The 18,937-nt window shown below is 38.9% G+C and overlaps 1 long non-coding RNA gene across 1 annotated transcript in view; it reads left to right on the top strand.

Moving 5' to 3' along the window:
• Positions 1 to 120: 120 nt before the first annotated feature.
• Positions 121 to 18,937, top strand: part of LOC308641398 — a 45,869-nt gene continuing 27,052 nt past the window's right edge. The window contains exons 1-2 of the long non-coding RNA XR_014020450.1: positions 121 to 143; positions 11,660 to 11,744. This is a non-coding gene — a long non-coding RNA (uncharacterized lncRNA). The remainder of the gene's footprint in view (positions 144 to 11,659; positions 11,745 to 18,937) is intronic.

The raw sequence follows: 18,937 nt of genomic DNA, 5'->3' as shown, positions 1-18,937 counted from the left end.
AAGTGCCGCCAGTTAACTAGACGGGGGCGGGGCTCCGTCAGGCCCCGCCCCTGTCCGTCACGTGCCTCCTGGGGGAGGCGTGTAACCTGCGACCGCCTCAGCACAAGACGCCTCGGGCCGGCCACCGAGAAAGCCGCGGCCAGGTAAAGCGTTTCACTAGGCGGATCTTTGCGAATCCGCGCCGGCCCTGAGCTACGGCCCAGACCAGCTAGATTCAAAGCACATTGCGCAGTGCCTTGCCTCGAGGATCCAGCAAGTGCTTCACTGCCCTGTGCCTCAGTGTCCTCACCTGGGACCCGGGAGTAGTAATTAGTACCCGCTTCACCGAACTTTTTCTGAGGTTTACACGAACCAATCCATGTTCCGCACTTAGCAATTGGGCCTGGAATATAAATGCTTAAGATTACGTCATGGTAATAAATGCATTGAGTTTTTCATGCATCCCCTCCCTGTTAAGAACAAATAAATCCTCCTGACTCAGGAGAGCAATGTCTAGAGGTCACAGGAGGGCAGCAACTAAAGACCTTGGGGCTGGCTGCCAAAGGAATCTGTGTTGATTCCAAAGTAACTCAGGGTCAGGTGAATTGGGACCTGGTTTGCTGTGGGAAAAGAAGGGTTAGAGCGAAGACAGGAAAGGAGAGGAAAGGCTCTTGAAGGAAAGCACCCTAGTTACTTGGGAAGTTGAGGCTGGAAATCCAGGGGTTCAGTGCTGGAGCACCTCTGAAAAGATGACCTAAAAGACCAATAACCCAATGGCCAGATACTTGCTTTTTGCAGTGATTTTCTACGTTTGGTACACATTAAATTAACAGGAGGATGCGTGTGTGGGGTCTGGGTATAAATTAGCATGGTATTTAAATGGAAGTTCGTTGCTTGTTAGAAAAATATCTTACATGTAGTTGTTTCAGAGAATACATAGTAAGAAGCTGTGACCTTAGGGACTTAGGTTTAGTGGGTGGGACATGAGGGATAATTGCTGCGTTAGAAAAGGGAAAAAAAGCGTTAGAAAAGGTTGCCAACTCTGCTGGCACCTTTTAATGTGGTCTCCCCCTGGTGGATATAAAACCCGTTCCCACTTCTGTTCAGGGAATTTTCTTTGTAACTTCTCCGTTGTCTGCTGTTCACAGAGAAGATTCAACTCGGGACAAATTTCAGTCTCCCAGTACACCAGTTAACTTTAGTCTTTCCCACCCTGCATGACTAAATGAATACTGTGTAGTTGTACTGGTTAGGAGGGGGAAAAATGTGGCCCTGTTGTGGAAAATAAATCTTAGCCTTTTGAAAAAGGCAGGTGACCTAAGTGACCATTTTGATACTTTATGTAACATTTCAACGAATTTTCTACTAGCTTTTGCTATCCTTGCCTACCCCATCTGGAATACTAGGATTCTCTTCTCTGCCTATGTTTAATGCAACCTGGTGGACTAACCCCTTTCCTATCCTACTTCTTCATCACATGTTTTTCAAGGTTGCCTGATACATTCCCTCTATAATATATGGCACTTATTCAAATGTACTATTCAGTCCCCAGTTGTATATTTACTTTCTAATTATTTCAGCACAAATACATCTTGAGTGCCTAACAAAATTGAAATATTGTCCAGGGCAGGGAGCATACTTTAACCTCTCAGGTTTCTTTTAATATCTGTGTAGTATAGGCATGTAGTGGATACTTTTGCTTGTTGTCTTCATTGAAATCCAGAGTTTAAAAAAAAAAAATCACCTTCAGGCTGGGGGTGTAGCTCAGTGGTTGAATGCTTGCCCCACATGTGCAAGGCCCTATGTTTGCACCCCAACACTAGAAACACACATACACACACATCAGCTTAATACTTTTGTAAATTTAATGTTTAGGAAGCACTGAAAGTATTCCTCTCAAAACTAACAAGTATCACAGTCAGTTTATAATGTGAAAGGAAGTTTTCATCCCTTTCGGATCAACCTGATGCACAGTCGTGCAGCCTTTGACCTTTTTTCTTTCTTCATGTACTATAACTATCAGAGCTAGGTGTGGTAGCACATGCCTGTAATTGTAGTGACTTGGGAGGCTGAGGCAGGAACATCACATATTCAAAAGGAAGCCTCAGCAACTTAAGGAGACCCTGTCTCAAAATAAAAAAGGGCTGGGGATAGATCCCAGTGGTTAAGTGCCCCTGAGTTCAAACAAACAGCCAAAATTAAACAAAAAACTATCAGCACCATGCACCCAAGTTGTAATTTTTTGCAATGTCTTTTTAATCACTTACAGACTTTAAAATTAAATTTATTGTTATTTGTCAAACAGGTGTATCAAATCAGTTTGTTTAGCACTTGGGAAGAATTTCACTTGATCAAAACTGGCCTAAAATCAAATTGTCTGAATGTAGGAAACAGAACAGAAAGTTTATGATTCACTAATCTGTTCTGGTACTGCCCTAAAAAAAACCCACTTCTGTTTCCTAGCAATGTAAACAGTGATAAGTGAAACAAAGTAAAGAAAGAAAAAAATTATTTTGTTTTGTCCTTTCCTTTTCTTTCTTTCTTTTTGAGTTCTAGGGACCCAACCAGCACCTTGCTCATGCTAAGCAAGCGCTGTACCCCTGAACTATACCACACTCCCAGAGATGTTTTATTTTATTGCTTTATAATTTTTTTTTTCAGTCCAAAGCTTTAAGGTTGCCCAGGCTGGCCTCTAACTCTTAGGTTCAAGCCATCCACTTGCCTCAGCCTCCCCAATAGCTGGGACTACAGGCACAGGCACACATCACTGTGCCCATCTCCATCTTCTTTTTTAAAAAAGCCTGAACAGTATTCCATCGTAGGAACATATCACATTCTTTATCCATTCGTCTACCAATGAGTATTTGAGCTGCTTCCATCTCTTGACTACTGTAACTAATGCTGCAATGCTTGTAAGTGTGCAAATATCTTTTCAAGATTCGACTTTAAGGGCTGGGTCGTAGCTCAGTAGTAGAGTGCTTGTCTAGCATGCAGGGAGTCTTGACTTGGATCTCTACCATTGGGGAAAAAATCACTTTTCCCAAGAAGTGAGATTCCTGAATCATATGGCAATTCTGTGTTAAGTTTTTTGAGGAACCTCCATACTGTTTTCCCTGATGTCTTGTCATTCCATATCCCCACCAGTATTGCGCAAAAGTTTCAATTTTTCTACATTCTTGCTGACACTTGTTCTGCTTTTCCTTTTTTAACAAATTTGCATTGTTTTAATGATTAGTGATGTTGAGCATCTTTTCATATGCTTGTTGGCCATTTGTATATATTTTTTGGAGAAATATCTGATTGGGTCTTTTGCCCACTTTTTAGTTGGACTGTTATTGTTAAGTTGTACTTCTTCATATAGTTGGAATATTATCTTTATCAGATTTGTAAATTGCAATTTTTATTCCATTATATACTTTACAATTAGAAATCATAACCCTCCTCCAGGATTGGCTTTTCACTCTGATAATTATTTCCTTTGATGTGAGGAAGTCATTAAGTTTGATGTAATCCCATTCATCTATTTTTGCTTTTGTTTGCCTGTGTTTTTGGTGTCATATACAAAAAAAACATTGCCGAGGACAGTGTCAAGAAGCTTTCCCCTTGTTTTCTTCCAGGAGATAGATAGATAGATAGATAGATAGATAGATAGATAGATAGATAGAATGATTGATGGTAGTGGGGATTGAACTCAGAGGTACTCAAATACTTAGCCACATCCCCAGCCCAATTTTGTATCTTTATTTAGAGACAGACTCTCACTGAGTTGCTTTGTTGAGAGCCACAGTTTAGTCAGAGTGACGCCTGGCATTTTTGCCAGAGGGAATGGTTGAAAGGTGACCCTGCTCCGGGATTAGGGTGGCTCCCAGATTAGGGCGGATCCTGCTGCCTCATTGCCCACTACTTTTTGAGTTCTCGTGGGGTTCTGAGAGAATTGGCGTGCAGAGCCCGGTGGAGGCAGTGTGTTCCCAGGAAGTGTGTGTAGAGTGCCGGTGAGAGTTTGGGGAATAAAAAGTTGCTGTTTGAACCTACAAGGCTTTGTGGCAGCTCGGTTATTTTGTGCCCAGCCAGACTGCGGCATTTGGTGGCCTGTATGGGGAGCCCCAGGACACTCGGGACACTCGGGAGTGAGTGACGAGGAAAAGCCACCCTCATCCCGGAGCAGGGTCACCTTTCAACCATTCCCTCTGGCAAAAATGCCAGGCATCATTCTGACTAAACTTGTGGCTCTCAACATCTCCCCCCTTCTGTTTAATTAAACATCAAGCATGTGGCTTAGGGACCGTGCCTGTCTTAGGTTGTCCAATATTACATATGGTCCTTACCTGTCATCGGATGAGCTGACCTTAAGGCATCAGCCTCCTGTCTTAGGTTGGTACCATTGTAATTGGATCTTACCCGTCATTGGCTACCGGTCCAGCATACAGCCATACACCAGTGGGGGGGTTCTTTGCCTCACCTCTGTTGGCCCCCAAATTTGGCCTTGGTGCCAGTGGGGGGGATGAGGTTCTTTGCCTCACCTCAGGCGTCATTCTCACTAAACTGTGGCTCTCAACATTGCTTAGCACCTCACTGTTGCTGAAGCTGGATTTGAACTCACGATTCTCGATTCTCCTGTCTCAGTCTTCCAAGCCACTGGGATTACAGGCATGCACCACCATGCCCAGCCAGGAGTTTTATAAATGTTTTCGTTTCTGTTCTTCTTGTAAAGTTTTGTTTTGTTTTGTTTTAGTTTTTTGAGAATTTTATGTTTTAGGTCATACATTTATGTCAGCAATCCATTTTGAATTAATTTTGCATATGGTATAAAGTGAGGAGCTAGCTTTCTAAACATTGTTTAAGAGTCTTTCCCTACAGTGTGGTTTGGCACACTTGTCAAAAGTCATTATACCAAAGGCTGGGATTATAGCTGTGTTAGAGCACTTGCCTGGCATATGTGAGGCACTGAGTTCAATTCTCAGCACCACATATAAAAAGATAAAAATAAAGGTCCATTGACAACTAAAAAATATTTTTTAAAAAAGTTATTGTAGGGCTGGGGATGTAGCTCAAGCGGTAGCGCGCTCGCCTGGCGTGCGTGCGGCCCGGGTTCGATCCTCAGCACCACATACAAAGATGTTGTGTCTGCCGATAACTAAAAAATAAATATTAAAATTCTCTCTTTCTCCCTCTCTTTCTCTCACTTTCTCTTTAAAAAAAAAAAAAAGTCATTGTACCATATACTTGAGGGTTTACTTCTGTGTTCACTCTTCTGTTCCATTGGTCTACATGTCTGACTTGATGCCAGCACCATATTGTTGTAATTACTACAGCATTTGTTTTGAACAAATAGCAATTTTTGCTAAAATCATTATTTCTGCTATTTATCAGATGATTTAATAGAAAGCAATCAGGGTACTGCAATGGCTTAACAGGATATTGAACTACTATTTCTCCCTATGTTAAAAAATATATACCAATTTAAAATATATGTTAAAGCCAGGTATGGTGGTGCATGCTGTGAGCCCAACAAGTCAGGAGCATCTCAAGTTTGAGGCTAGCCTGGGCAACATGGTGAGATCCTGTCTCAAAATAAAAAATAAAAAGGTTGGGGATGTAGCTCAGCGATAGAGTTCCCATTTGGTTAAATCCCAGCACCACAATATAAGAGTTGGGTATGAATAGAAAAAGCAGTCATGAAATTCATCTGGAAAAATAAGAGACCCAGAATAGCTAAAGCAATCCTTAGCAAGAAGAATGAAGCAGGTGGAATCACTATACTAGACCTTAAGAGTAGTAACAAAAACAGCATGGTATTGGCACCAAAATAGACTGGTAGACCAATGGTACAGAATAGAGGACACAGAGACAAACCCACATAATTACAGTTATCTTATATTAGACAAAGGTGCCAAAAACATACATTGGAGAAAAGACAGCCTCTTCAACAAATGGTGCTGAGAAAACTGGAAATCCATATGCAACAAAATAAAATTAAACCCCAATCTCTCACCATGCACAAAATTCAAAGTGGATCAAGGACCTAGGAATTTAACCAGAAACTCTGCATCTAATAGAAAAGAAAAGTAGCCCCTAATCTCCATTGTCTGGGATTAGGTCCCAACTTCCTTAATAAGACTCCAATAGCACAAGAATTAAAATCAAGAATCAATAAATAGGATGGATTCAAATTAAAACGTTTCCTTTCAGAAACAATCAATGAGGTGAATAGGGAGCCTACAGAATGGGAGCAAAGTTTTACCCCTCATGCATCAGAAAGAGCCCTAATCTTTAGGGCATATAAAGAACTCAAAAAGCTAAACACCAAAAAAACAAATAACCCAATCAATAAATGGGCCAAGGACCTGAACAGACACTTCTCAGAAGATGATATACAAACAATCAACAAATATATGAAAAAATGTTTATCATCTCTATCAAATAGAGAAATGCAAATCAAAACCACTCTAAGATTTCATCTCATGTCAGTCAGAATGGCAGCTATTATGCATACAAACTACAATAAGTGTTGGCGAGGATGTGGGGAAAAAGACACACTCCTACATTGCTGGTGGGACTGCAAATTGGTGAAGCCAGTATGGAAAGTAGTATGGAGAATTCTTGGAAAACTGGAAATGGAACCACCATTTGACCCAGCTATCCCTGTCCTTGGTCTATACCCAAAGGACTTAAAAACAGCATACTACGGGGACACAGCCACATCAATGTTTATAGAAGCACAATTCACAATAGCTAAATTGTGGAACCAACCTAGGTGTCCTTCAGTAGATGAATGAATTTTTTTAAATATGGTATATATACACAATGGAATATTACTCAGCAATAAAAGAGAATAAAATCATGGCATTTGCAGACAAATGGATAGCGTTGGAGAAGATAATGCTAAGTGAAGTTAGCCAATCCCAAAAAACCAAATACCGAATGTTCTCTCTGATATAAAGAGGCTGATTCATAGTGGGGTAGAAAGGGGGGCATGGGAGGAATAGATGAACTCTAGATAGGACAGAGGGGTAGGAGGGGAAGGGAGGAGGCATGGGGTTAGAAATGATGGTGGAATGAAATGGACATCATTATCCAAAGTACCCATATGAAGACATGAATGGTGTGAATATACTTTGTATACAACCAGAGATATTAAAAAGTGTGCTCTATATGTGTAATATGAATCGTAATGCATTCCACTGTTATATGTAACAAATTAGAATAAAATTTTTTTTAAAAAAGAGCTGGGTTCAGTGACGCACACCTGTAATTCCAGCAGCTCAGGAAGCTGAAGCAGGAGGATTGCAAGTTCAAAGCCAGCCTCAGCAACTTAGTGAGATCCTGCCTCAAATTTTTTAAAAAAATTAATAAAAAAGGGCTGGGGATGTGGTTCAGTGGTTAAGCGCCCCTGGATTCAATCCCTGGTACCAAAAAAGAGAAAATGTTCTCTTGTAAATATACTAAAAGCAACTGAATTGTACACTTCATTTTTATTTATTTATTAATAAGTCTAGCCAAGTGAATCTGTGGAAATGGAGAAGGAACAAAGAAATCTGTAACTGGTTGTGATCATTTAGTTGTAAACAGCACTGCACTTGGGCCAGCTTCACTGTAGACATTAAAGGGGAATTTTATAGCATGTGAATTATATTTTAATTAAAAAACAGTATTTTGTGAATCTTTTGTCTTAAAAGCAGTCAATACCAGTGGCATAGTGATAACTTTGAAATATATGTGCTCAGTAAGTGGTATTTGAGAGATGTCTCTGGGATATGTTCATTGTAAAATTTTGATCCCTTTTATTTGAACATAAAATTCTAATAAGAAGAGTATAATAATAAAAGTGTAAAATATGTCTCCAGAGATTGGTCTGTTGTTGTCAATAGCATTTCCTGTTACATATTATCAAACTTTCTCAATGCTAGGTACTTGTAATTTGAACACATATTCATAGAGTTTATCAAATGTGTCTAACACTGAATTAAGGACCTTAAATTTTCCATTGCTAAGAACATGAGCTATGGAGTCAAAAGACTTGTACTCAAAACTCAGCTCTACTGTATAGCTATAAGTTATGCACTTAATTTCTCTAGTTTCCTCATCTATTAAGTAGGCTAACAGTAGCTACCTTAAATGAGATTGAATATCAAGCTATGAAGCACTATTAAAGTACTGAAAAGAAAGGATGGCCCTGGTATCCAGAACAAATTATTTGTACTTCTTACTACTAGTTAATTATCATTTTTGAACTATCATCATCTTAGTCTATTGCTGTAAATATCTCAGAAGCAGAGTACCTTATGTATAGTGAGTGGCTCCTTAACTCATTAATCCCCAAGTTTTTAATTCTGTGAATATTTCAATGAAATTGACACAGGTGCATTAACATAGGTTAGAAACCAAAATCTAGCTGGGCATGGTGGCACACTCTTGTAATTCCAGCAGCTTGGGAAGCTGAGGCAGGAAGATTGCAAGTTCAAAGCTAGTCTCAACAATTTAGTGAAGCCCTAGGCAACTTATTGAGACCCTGTCTCAAAATATAAAAAAGGGCTGGGGATGTTTCTCAGTGGTTAAGGACCCTTGACTTCAGCAGTACCAAATAAATAAATAAATAAATAAATAAAAATCTAGAACTTATGTATTCTTTATATATGTTTTCATATATACATGAAGTCTATATTTTTTCAAATGCTCTAATCATTCACCTATTACTTTTCTCAAAAGAATAAAACTCTAAAAACAATATTTAATTTTAAAATCACCATAAGTTTTATATCTGTTGTTCAATTTAAGTTTTTATAGGTGTCCTATATCTGAGACAATGGGGCTTACTGGATTAATAAACAAGGTAACGGTTTACAAATATTCTTTTCCAGTTAGCCAAAAACTAAGTGTTTCTAATGGATTGAATTGAGAAGTTAATGTATTTATATGCCAAAAGGAAATAGTAAATTGTACTCACTTAGCTAATCATCTCCTTTCTTTAATAAAGCACACTCATAGCACTTTGGGCATGAACACTTACAGCATGTATAAATAGGTCAACAATGACGGGGCTGTTAGGTAGGAACTTCAAAGTTCAAAACAAAAAGTTCTTGATCCAATGACGACACTGTTCTTTTCATTGAAGAACTGGATACAGTGTACTTAGTAAATCACTTTTCTGTGGTCTCAATATATTTTTTAAAGATCTTAACTATGTCAATGTGTTTATTTCAACAAATTCTTAGTTCCTAATGAGGGAAAAAGATGATGATGTTCTCTGATATAAAAAATCAGACCCTATTAAGATTAATATTTATAAGTATTATATGTATGTACAATAAAAATGGAACATGAAAGTAAGGACCAAGGGAAAAATAAAAGATAAAAGAAATATGTATTTCCTTTTATGTTATAATAATACCACCAAAAACATGAACATGAAAATTTATTATTTTTATTACATTTAAATTATATACTGTTCATATTAATTTATTATTTATAATTATTAGAATTGTTATTTTTATCACACACGGACATGGTGTAAAGACCCTTACACTTAAACATAAACCATTGTATTTTTTTTTTTGCATTAAAAAAAAAAAAAACATTTTAAGGGCTGGGGTTGTAGTTCAGAGGTAGAGTGCTCGCCTCGCACGTGCAAGACCCTGGGTCCGATCCTCAGCATCACATAACAAAATAAACAAGTGAAATAAAGGTGTTGTGTCCAACTACAGCTAAAAAATAAATATTTTTTAAATCACATTTTTAAAGCCATAATGAGGTAGGCTAGAATAAGGATGGGTAGGAAGGATACTGTGGGAGGGAAAAGAATCTGTAATAGTAACTCTGAAGGCTTCCCAGACCTGCTCCCCAGACCTGTTTTTCTTCAGGTCTGAATTCTTAAAAGGTCCATAAGTTTTAGAGGTTTGTGAATCCAGTTAATTAATGCCTACATAGGTTGCTAGCTTATACAATATATTCTCTTTAGACTAATTAAATAAGGCCAATGGGAAAAAATATTGCAGAGAGCTCTGTCAGGGATACATGCCATGTGTTATGCATTAACTAGATAATGTCAACCTAAAGATCCTGAAAAGAACCAGAATACTATAACCATGCTGTGTTCCATGATCAAAAGAATTGAGTGTATCAGACTGATGCCACTCCCACATACCCCTCAGCTCATCATTTAAAAGGTTTCCTTTAAACAAGAACCGGAGCCAGGCTTGGTGGTGGATGCCTGTAATCCCAGTGGCTCTGGAGGCCAATGCAGGAGGATCATAAATTCAAAGCCAGCCTCAGTAACTTTGCAAGACTCTGAGCAACTTAGCAAGACCCTGTCTCCAAATAAAAATAAATAAATAAAAGGGGCTGGGGATATGGCTCAGTGGTTAAGCACCCCTCACTCAATCCCCAGTACCAAAAGAAAACAAAGAAGAGGAGCCTGAGACCCCAAAAACATACCTCACACTGGAGGTGGCTCACATTCTCTGTCCCTTGAGTATTTTTTCCTTACTTTTCCTGAATAAAGCCCTGCTTATGCCTTTTTTTGACATGTCCTGAAATTTAATTCAGCGATGCATATCAAGAGCCTGCAAAGGCTGAGCTAAGGTCCCTTTCTCTCTTCTGGGAAACCCCTGCAAACCCTGTCTGATGGCAATGACAGCTGAAGATTGACTTCCATCATGCCACTGACTATTCTCCAGTGAACATGGTAAAATCATTTTATGGAAAACAACTATGTAATGCCTCTGGTCTTAAGGGTAAACAACAATTTTCTTTGCTTGTTCTTTTTAGATATACATGACAGTAGAGTGTATTTTGACATATATATATATATATATATATATATATATATATATATATATACACACACACACACACATACATACACACACATAGTGTAACTTACTCTAATTAGGATCCCATTCTTGTGGTTGTACATGATATGAATTACACTGGTCATGTATTCATATATGAACATAGGAAAGTTATGTCCTTCCTATTCTCCTCCCCACTCCTGTCCCTTCATTCCCCTTTGTCTAATCCAATGGACTCCTATTATTCCCCTCCCCAGTCTCCCTCATTGTGTGTTGGCATCCACATATCAGAGAGAACCTTCAAATTTTGTTTTTTGGGGATTGGCTTATTTCACTTAGCATGATATTCTCCAGTGCCAACCATTTATCAGCAAATGCCATAATTTCATTCTTCTTAATGGCTGAGTAATATTCCATTGTGTATATACCACCTTTTCTTTATCCATTTATCTGTTGAAAGGCACTTAGTTTGGTTCCCTAGCTTAGCTATTTTGAATTGAGGTGCTATAAAAATTGATGTGGCCATGTTACTATAGTATGCTGTTTTTAAGTCCTTTGGATATAAACTGAGAAGTGGGATAACTGAGTCAAATGGTGGTAAAAAAAAAATGTATGAAAATTGGGTAAGAAAGCTGAGAATCTTGCCTGGTGTGGTGGCGCACATCTGTAATCCTAGTTCCTTAGGAGGCTGAAACAGGAGGATTGTGAGTTCAAAGCTAGCCTCAGCAACAGCAAGGAACTAAGCAACTCAGTAATACAAAATAGGGCTGGGAATGTGGCTCAGTAGTTGAGTGCTCCTAAATTCAATCCTTGGTAGCCCTCTCCCTGAAAAAAAAAAAGAAAGGTGAGAGTCTTAAACTAAGACTCCTCCTTTCTTCCTATTCCCAACTCAGCAGAGACTCTGCTCTGGACTTCTGCATGGAAGATATCAACATTGCTCATCCAGCACCAACTACCCGTTGTGAGGCTAAGTCCTAAGTGGGTATGGCTGAGAGGTGAGGTTCCCTTCTTCTGAACTCCACTCAGGTGGGGGTTCTACTTTGGGTGAAACATGTTGAGAATACTGGGGCTCTGACCATTTTCCCCTTGGCTTATAAAGCAGAATTTCTATGCCAGGAAAAGCAAGCCATTAGTTCCCCCCCTCCCCCACTGTGCTGCTTCCCCCCTCTAACTAATTATTCCAGGCCCAGTGGGCAAATGTCACTCAGAAGTTTGTCATGACTGTGCTCTCCACCCTCTATCCCACATCTTGAACCTGGGTTCAGGGATTTTGCCTAAAGGGAAAAATCAGTTCATAAAAATAATGACTGCTGGGCTCAGTGACACCCACCTGTAATCCCAGCTACTCTGGAGGACAATATCAAATTCCAGGCCAGCACAGCAATGATATACACGTGACCCTGTTTCAAAGTAAAATAAAAAGGGTTAGGGATGCAACTAGTTTAGCATTGCAAGAGAATGGGAATCCTAGCACTAAAAACAATAACAACTACCACTACTACTTCAACAGAAAGTAAAGAAGATAAAGCCTACGGGCACTCACAGGTTGTGGTAAGGAAATAGGTAGGAAACTCAAGATACAGGCTAAACCGTGGTCTGGCTAGTTTTTAGAAGATAACCAGAAATAAGAAATCTAGGAAGAGGTCTCCTGGGTTAGACTAAATATCAAATAGTGACCTCAGAGACTCTTCCTTTAAATGAGATTTGAATGGATTAGTTCCTAGGACAATTTATGCCCCAGGCATCGTTGAAAATAATAGAGCAATCCAACAGTAATTAATGGAGTTCAACACCCAAAAGTGGTCTCTAAAAGCAAGGCAGAGCACCTTGCCTAGCCTCTGTCATCTCAGGCATAACCACATTTGCTTGAGAAGCAACACCAGAGGCTCCACACTGGGAGTGGAAGTGGAGAAGACATCCCTAAAACAATCTAGCCAGTCACTAAACAACAACAACCACAACAACAAACAAATAATAATAAGCCCCAGAAAGTGGTAGGCACCAGGACTCTGAGTTACTACAAGCTACAATGTAATACCTAAAACATCTAGTTTCTAACAGAAACTTTTGAAAAATGCAAAGAAACAGGATAATATGACTCATACTCTGAAAAAAGAAGCAGGCAACCTAAGTTGTCTAGGAGAAGGACTGGATGTCAGATTTACCAGAAAAAGACTTCAAAGAAGCTTTTATTATCATGTTCACAGAACTACAGGGAGTTACGGTTAAAGAAGAGAAGGAAGACACAACGACAATGTTTCGTTAAATACAGAATATCTGTATTATCCTAAGTAGATCAAAGTTAAAAACAGAAACAACAATAAGAAGAACCAAGGAGAAATTCTGAAGTTGAAAAATACAATAGCTGAAACAAAATAGAGTGGATCAACAGCATATCTGAACAGGCAGAAAAATAAGTAAACTTGAAAATAAATCAATAGATTATGTAAGCTGAAGAACAGAGGTATAAAGACAGCCTCAGAGAAATATGAGCACTATTAAGTACAGCAACATACATGTAATAGAAATACCAAAAGAAAAGGAATAGAAAAACTATTTGAAGAAATAATGGAGAAGACTTCCTAAATGTACTCAAAAAACAATGTATACATTTAGGGAGCTAGTGAATTAGAAGTAGAATTCACAAAAAGAGCTCCACAAATAAATCAGAGAAAAAGATGGTGAAAGGCTTAAGACAAAGAGAAAATCTTGAAAGCAGTAAGAAAAAGCAACATTTTGCTGGCACATGCCTGTAATCCCAGCTGCTTCGGAGGCTGAGGCAGAAGAACTGCAAGTTCAAAGCCAGCCTTAGAAACTTAGCCAGGCCCTAAGTAATTTAGTGAACCCAGTCTCAAAATAAAAAAAAAAAAGGGGTGGGAATGCAGCCTCAGTGGTTAAGCACCTCTAGATTCAACCCCCAGTACCAAAAATAAATATGTAAATAAATAGGGATAGAACAACTAGACAGAAGAGCAAAACTAACTATCCTAACAGACATCTATAGGACACTTCATCCAACAACAGAATATACATTCTTCTCAAATTCATGTGGAACATTCTCTAGGATACTCTAGAGAATAAAAGAAATCTAATTCATTTAAAGGAACAGAAGTTATTCAAAATAAATGTTCTCTGACCACAATGCTGCCAACATTTTGGGGATGTTGTGAAAGCAATGTTTAGAGGTAAAATTTCAGCTTTAAATGCCTATATTAAGAAAGAGCTCAAATCAATAACCTAATCTTCTACCTTAAGGTACTTAAAGAAGAAGAACAAGCTAAAGTAAAAACCAGCAAAAAGAGCTAGGTGCAGTGGCACATACCTGTAATCCCAGCAGATCAGGAGGCAAAGGCAGGAGGATTGTGAGTTCAAAGCCAGCCTCAGCAAATTAGCAAGGCGCTAAGCAGTTTAGAGAGACTCTGTCTCTAATAAAATACAAAATAGGGCTGGGGATGTGGCTCAGTGGTCAAGTGCCCCAGAGTTCATTCCCCAATACCCCCCCCCAAAAAAAAAAAAGTAAAAAGAAAGAAAAATTAGAAGATGGAGGTATGGATCAGGAGTGGATTGCCTGGCGTGCTAGAGGCCCTGGTTTTGATCCTTGGCCTAGGGTGGGAGGAGGGGTAGAGGGAGGAGAAACGAATAATAGAGAAAATTAATAACACCAAAAGCTGGTTCTTTGAAAAGATAAACAAAATTAGCAAGTCTTTAGCTAGATTAATGAAAAAAAGACTCAAGTTTCTAGAGTCAGAAATAAAAAAGAGGACATTACTATTGACCTTATAGAAGTAAAAAAGACTTTTAAGGAATAATTAAAATATATTAAATATTAATATTAAATAATATTAAATAATTTAAAAATAATTAAAAATTGTGTGCTAACACAAACTTAGATGTTTTATGGCCTGAACTGTGTCCCCCCAAATTATTATGTTGAAGCTCCAATGTGACTGTATTTGGAGATGAGGTTTTTAAAGAGGCAATTAAGGTTAAATAAGGGAAAAACCCCAATCCCATATAAGTGCTGTCCTTATTAGAAGAGGAAGAAACACCAGGGATGTGTGCACACAAAAAAGGGGGCACGTGAGGACACAGCCAGAAGGCAGCCATCTGCAAACCAAGGGGAGAGGCCTCAGGAAAAACCAAATGTCCAACGAAAACCTTGATCTGGGATTTCCAGCCTCCAATACTGTGAGAAATAAATTTCTTTCTTTCTTTCTTTTTTTTTTTTTTTTTTTTTTTTTAGAGAGAGTGAGAGAGGAGAGAGAGAGAGAGAGAATTTTTAATATTTATTTTTCAGTTCTCGGTGGACACAACATCTTTGTTGGTATGTGGTGCTGAGGATTGAACCCAGGCAGCACGCATGCCAGGCGAGCGCGCTACCGCTTGAGCCACATCCCCAGCCCGAGAAATAAATTTCTTTTGTTCAATCACACTAACTGTGATAGCCCTAGAAAACTAATACAGATGAAATGAACATGTGGGAAGCCACCCCTGAGCTATTTGAGCATCTTCACTCAGCCTTGAGCCAAGGAGATTTAGGTTTGGCATCACAATCTGTTTTGTGGATTGTGCAATGCACTAACTTCTGTCTTTGATCGCCTAGGGGGACTGATCTCCTAGCTCCAGAGTTGGGTGTAAACTGTTGGAAACTGGACAGCCCAACTTCTACCTTTCTTGGCAAAAGAACATTTCATGGAAAAACCTCTAATTCTTTCCCCCATATAAATAAATCAAACATGGGCTCTCTCTTTATCTTTCCAGTGTGGAAGCTCAACCCCTAAGGTCAAAGAGCTGTCCCATCCCCACTTCTAAAATTACTTCCTGTGTCCTGTGGTTTCTTCCACATTATCTCTTTCTTAGCTTTATTTTGCAGCCAACCCATTACACGAAGAGGAATTCCTAGAAAAACACAAACTACTGAACTGACTCCAGAAAAATAGACTAAATATACTAATGAATCTAAATATATCCATAATAAGTGAAGAGACTGAATTAGTTTTTTTTTTTTCTTCTTGGTACTGGGGATTGAACCCAGAGGCGTTTAACCACTGAGCCATAACCCCATCCCTTTTTACTTTTTATTTTGAGGTAGGGTCTCACTAAGTTGCTGAGGCTGGCTTTGAATTTGTAATCCTCCTGCCTCAGCCTCCTGAGCTGCTGCGATTACAGGAATATACCACCATGCCTGGAAAGAGACTGAATTAGTAATTTAAAAACTATTAATAAAACTAAAAAAAATAAGATAAAAAATCTAGGCTCAGGAGATTTCACTGATGAATTCTATCAAATATTTATAAAAAAATTAATACCGGTTCTTTACAAATTTTTCAAAAGACAGAAGAGGAAAGAATTAATGCATTCTCAATTAATTATATGAAGTCTATTTGCCCTGAGGGCAAAATCAGACAAAGACATCACAAGAAAACTACTGACTAATATCTCTTAGACATATACATGCTAAAATTCTCATTAGTGTACTAACAAACTGAATCTAGCAACGTGAAAAAAGAATTACATATCATGACCCAGTGGGATTTACTTCAGAAATTCAGTATTGATTTAACACTCAAAAAAAAAAAAAAAACAATTAATGTGGGGCTGGGGTTATAGCTCAGTGGTAGAGTGCTTGCCTAGCACATGCGAGGTGCTGGGTTTGATTCTCAGCACCACATAAAAATAAATAAATAAAAGTATTAAAAAATCTTATCCATTCATCTACTGAAGGGCATCTGGGTTGGTTCCACAGTTTAGCTATTGTGAATTGTGCTGCTATAAACATTGATGTAGCTGTGTCCCTGTAGTGTGCTGTTTTTAAGTCCTTTGAGTATAGACCAAGGAGAGGGATAGCTGGGTCAAATGATGGTTACATTCCCAGTTTTCTAAGGAATCTCTACACTGCTTTCAATATTGGATAAAAAAAATGCAGCATATATACCCAATGGAATATTACTCAACAATAAAAGAGAATAAAATCAGGGCATTTGCAGGTAAATGGATGGAGTTGGAGAAAATAATGCTAAGTGAAGTTAGCCAATCCCAAAAAACCAATGCCGAATGTTTTCTCTGATATAAGGAGGCTGACTCATAGTGGGGTAGGGAGGGGGAGCATGGGAGGAATAGATGCATTCTAGATAGGGCAAAGGGGTGGGAAGGAAAGGGAGGGGGCAGGGGGTTAGAAAGGATGGTGGAATGAGATGGACATCATTATCCAAAATACATGTATGAAGACACGAATTGTTGGGAACATACCTTATATACAACCAAAGATATGAAAAATTGTGCTGTATATGTGTAATAAGAATTGTAATGCATTCTGCTGTCATTTATTTTTAAAACATCAATTACAAATTTTTTTAAATCTTAGAAAAAAAATAAAGCCATTATTTAGAATAGAATGCTTCCCTACCATGCACAAGACCTTGGGTTCGATCCCCAGCACCACACACACACACACACACACACACACACACACACACACACCTGCTGCAGTCTGGCTGGGCACAAAATCACGAGCCACTCACAGCCTTGTAGATTCAAACAGCAATTCTTTTTTTTTAAATTTTTTTAAGATTTATTTTTTAGTTCTCGGCAGACACAACATCTTTGTTGGTATGTGGTGCTGAGGATCGAACCCGGACCGCAGGCACACCAGGCGAGCGCGCTACCGCTTGAGCCACATCCCCAGCCCATCAAACAGCAATTCTTTATTCCCAAACTCACACCGGCACTCTACACACATTCTGGGGAAAAATTCACATACTCCACCAGGCTTTTATCAGCAGGATACGCCCTCCAGCCAGGTACACCTTAAACCTGGAACCGCCCTAAACCCAAGGAGTGGGATACTCCCTAAAACCTGATCCGCCCTAGACCCGGATCCACCCTGGTCCTTGAGCAAGGTCACCTTACTCAAGCATACATGCAATGTCACTGCAAATGTCCAAGGCAAGTCCATTTCCACGAGTCCTTCCTCTAAGCAACATGGGGTACGCTGGCAAGGAAATTGTCATACCTACTTGGCTAATGGCTCTCAGCACACACCAAAAAAACAAAAACAAAAAACAATGTGGGCTGAGGATGTGGCTCAGTGGTAGAGTACTTGCCTGGTATGCATGAGGCCCTGGGTTTGATCCCTAGTATCACAAACAAAACAAAAACAATGTGTGGTGGTACACAGCTGTAATTCCAGCTACTAGGAAGGCTTAGGCAGGAGGATTCAAAGTTCAAATCTCTCCTAGGCAACTTAGTGAGTGTCTCAAAATAAAAAATCAAAAGGGCTGGGGATGTGACTCAGTGGTTAGGCAGCCCTGGGTTCAATCCCTTGTACCATTAAGAATTAAAAAAAAAAAAAAAGAGGCTGGAGGTGTAACTCAGTAGTAGAGTGCTTGCCTAGCATGTACAAGGCCCAAGGTTAAATCCCCACTATTACAAACAATTAATCAATGTATCAATAAAATAAGATTATCTCCACAGATGCCACATTTGACATAATTGAAGACTCTTCTGTAATAAAACTATTCTTCTAGATATAGAGGGAAACTTCTTCAATCTGACAAAGGGCATCTACCAAAAAACAAAACTGACCTCACACCTAATATTGAAAGGCTGGATGCTTTCCATCTAAAATCAGAAACAAGACAAGTGTGTTTGTTCTCACCACTTCTGTCCTAAATATTCTACCCAGGTTGATTAGGCAAAAACATGAAATAAAAAGCATCCGGATTGGAAAGGAAGAATCAAACCTATTTCTGTTTGCATAACATGATCAGTATATAGAAAATCCTAAGGAATCCACTTAACGACTATCAGAATGAAAGAAAAAATTTTGGGGAGGATGCAGAGTACAAGATTAATACACAAAAATAAAATCAAACTATTTTTCCTTGAATTTATTTGATAATTTTTTTGAGGGGGAGGGCACTGGGGATTGAACCCAGGAGCATTTAACAACCTCACCAGCCCTTTTTTGTATTTTATTTAGAGACAGGGTCTCACTGAGTTGGTTAGGACCCCGATAAATTGCTGAGGCTGGCTTTGAACTTGCCATCCTCCTGCCTCAGTCTCCAAAGATGCTGGGATTATAGGAGTGAGCCACCATGCCCAGTTGCTTTGATAATTTCTTTTCAAGGAATTTGTCTCATTTAATCTAGCAAATTCATCAGCACAAAATT

This window comes from Spermophilus citellus, assembly GCF_964194105.1.
Source record: "Spermophilus citellus genome assembly, chromosome: 2".
NCBI classification, from domain to species: Eukaryota; Metazoa; Chordata; class Mammalia; order Rodentia; family Sciuridae; genus Spermophilus; species Spermophilus citellus.
The sequence above is the reverse complement of the archived record's forward strand: the minus strand, read 5'-3'. Positions and strand labels throughout refer to the sequence as shown.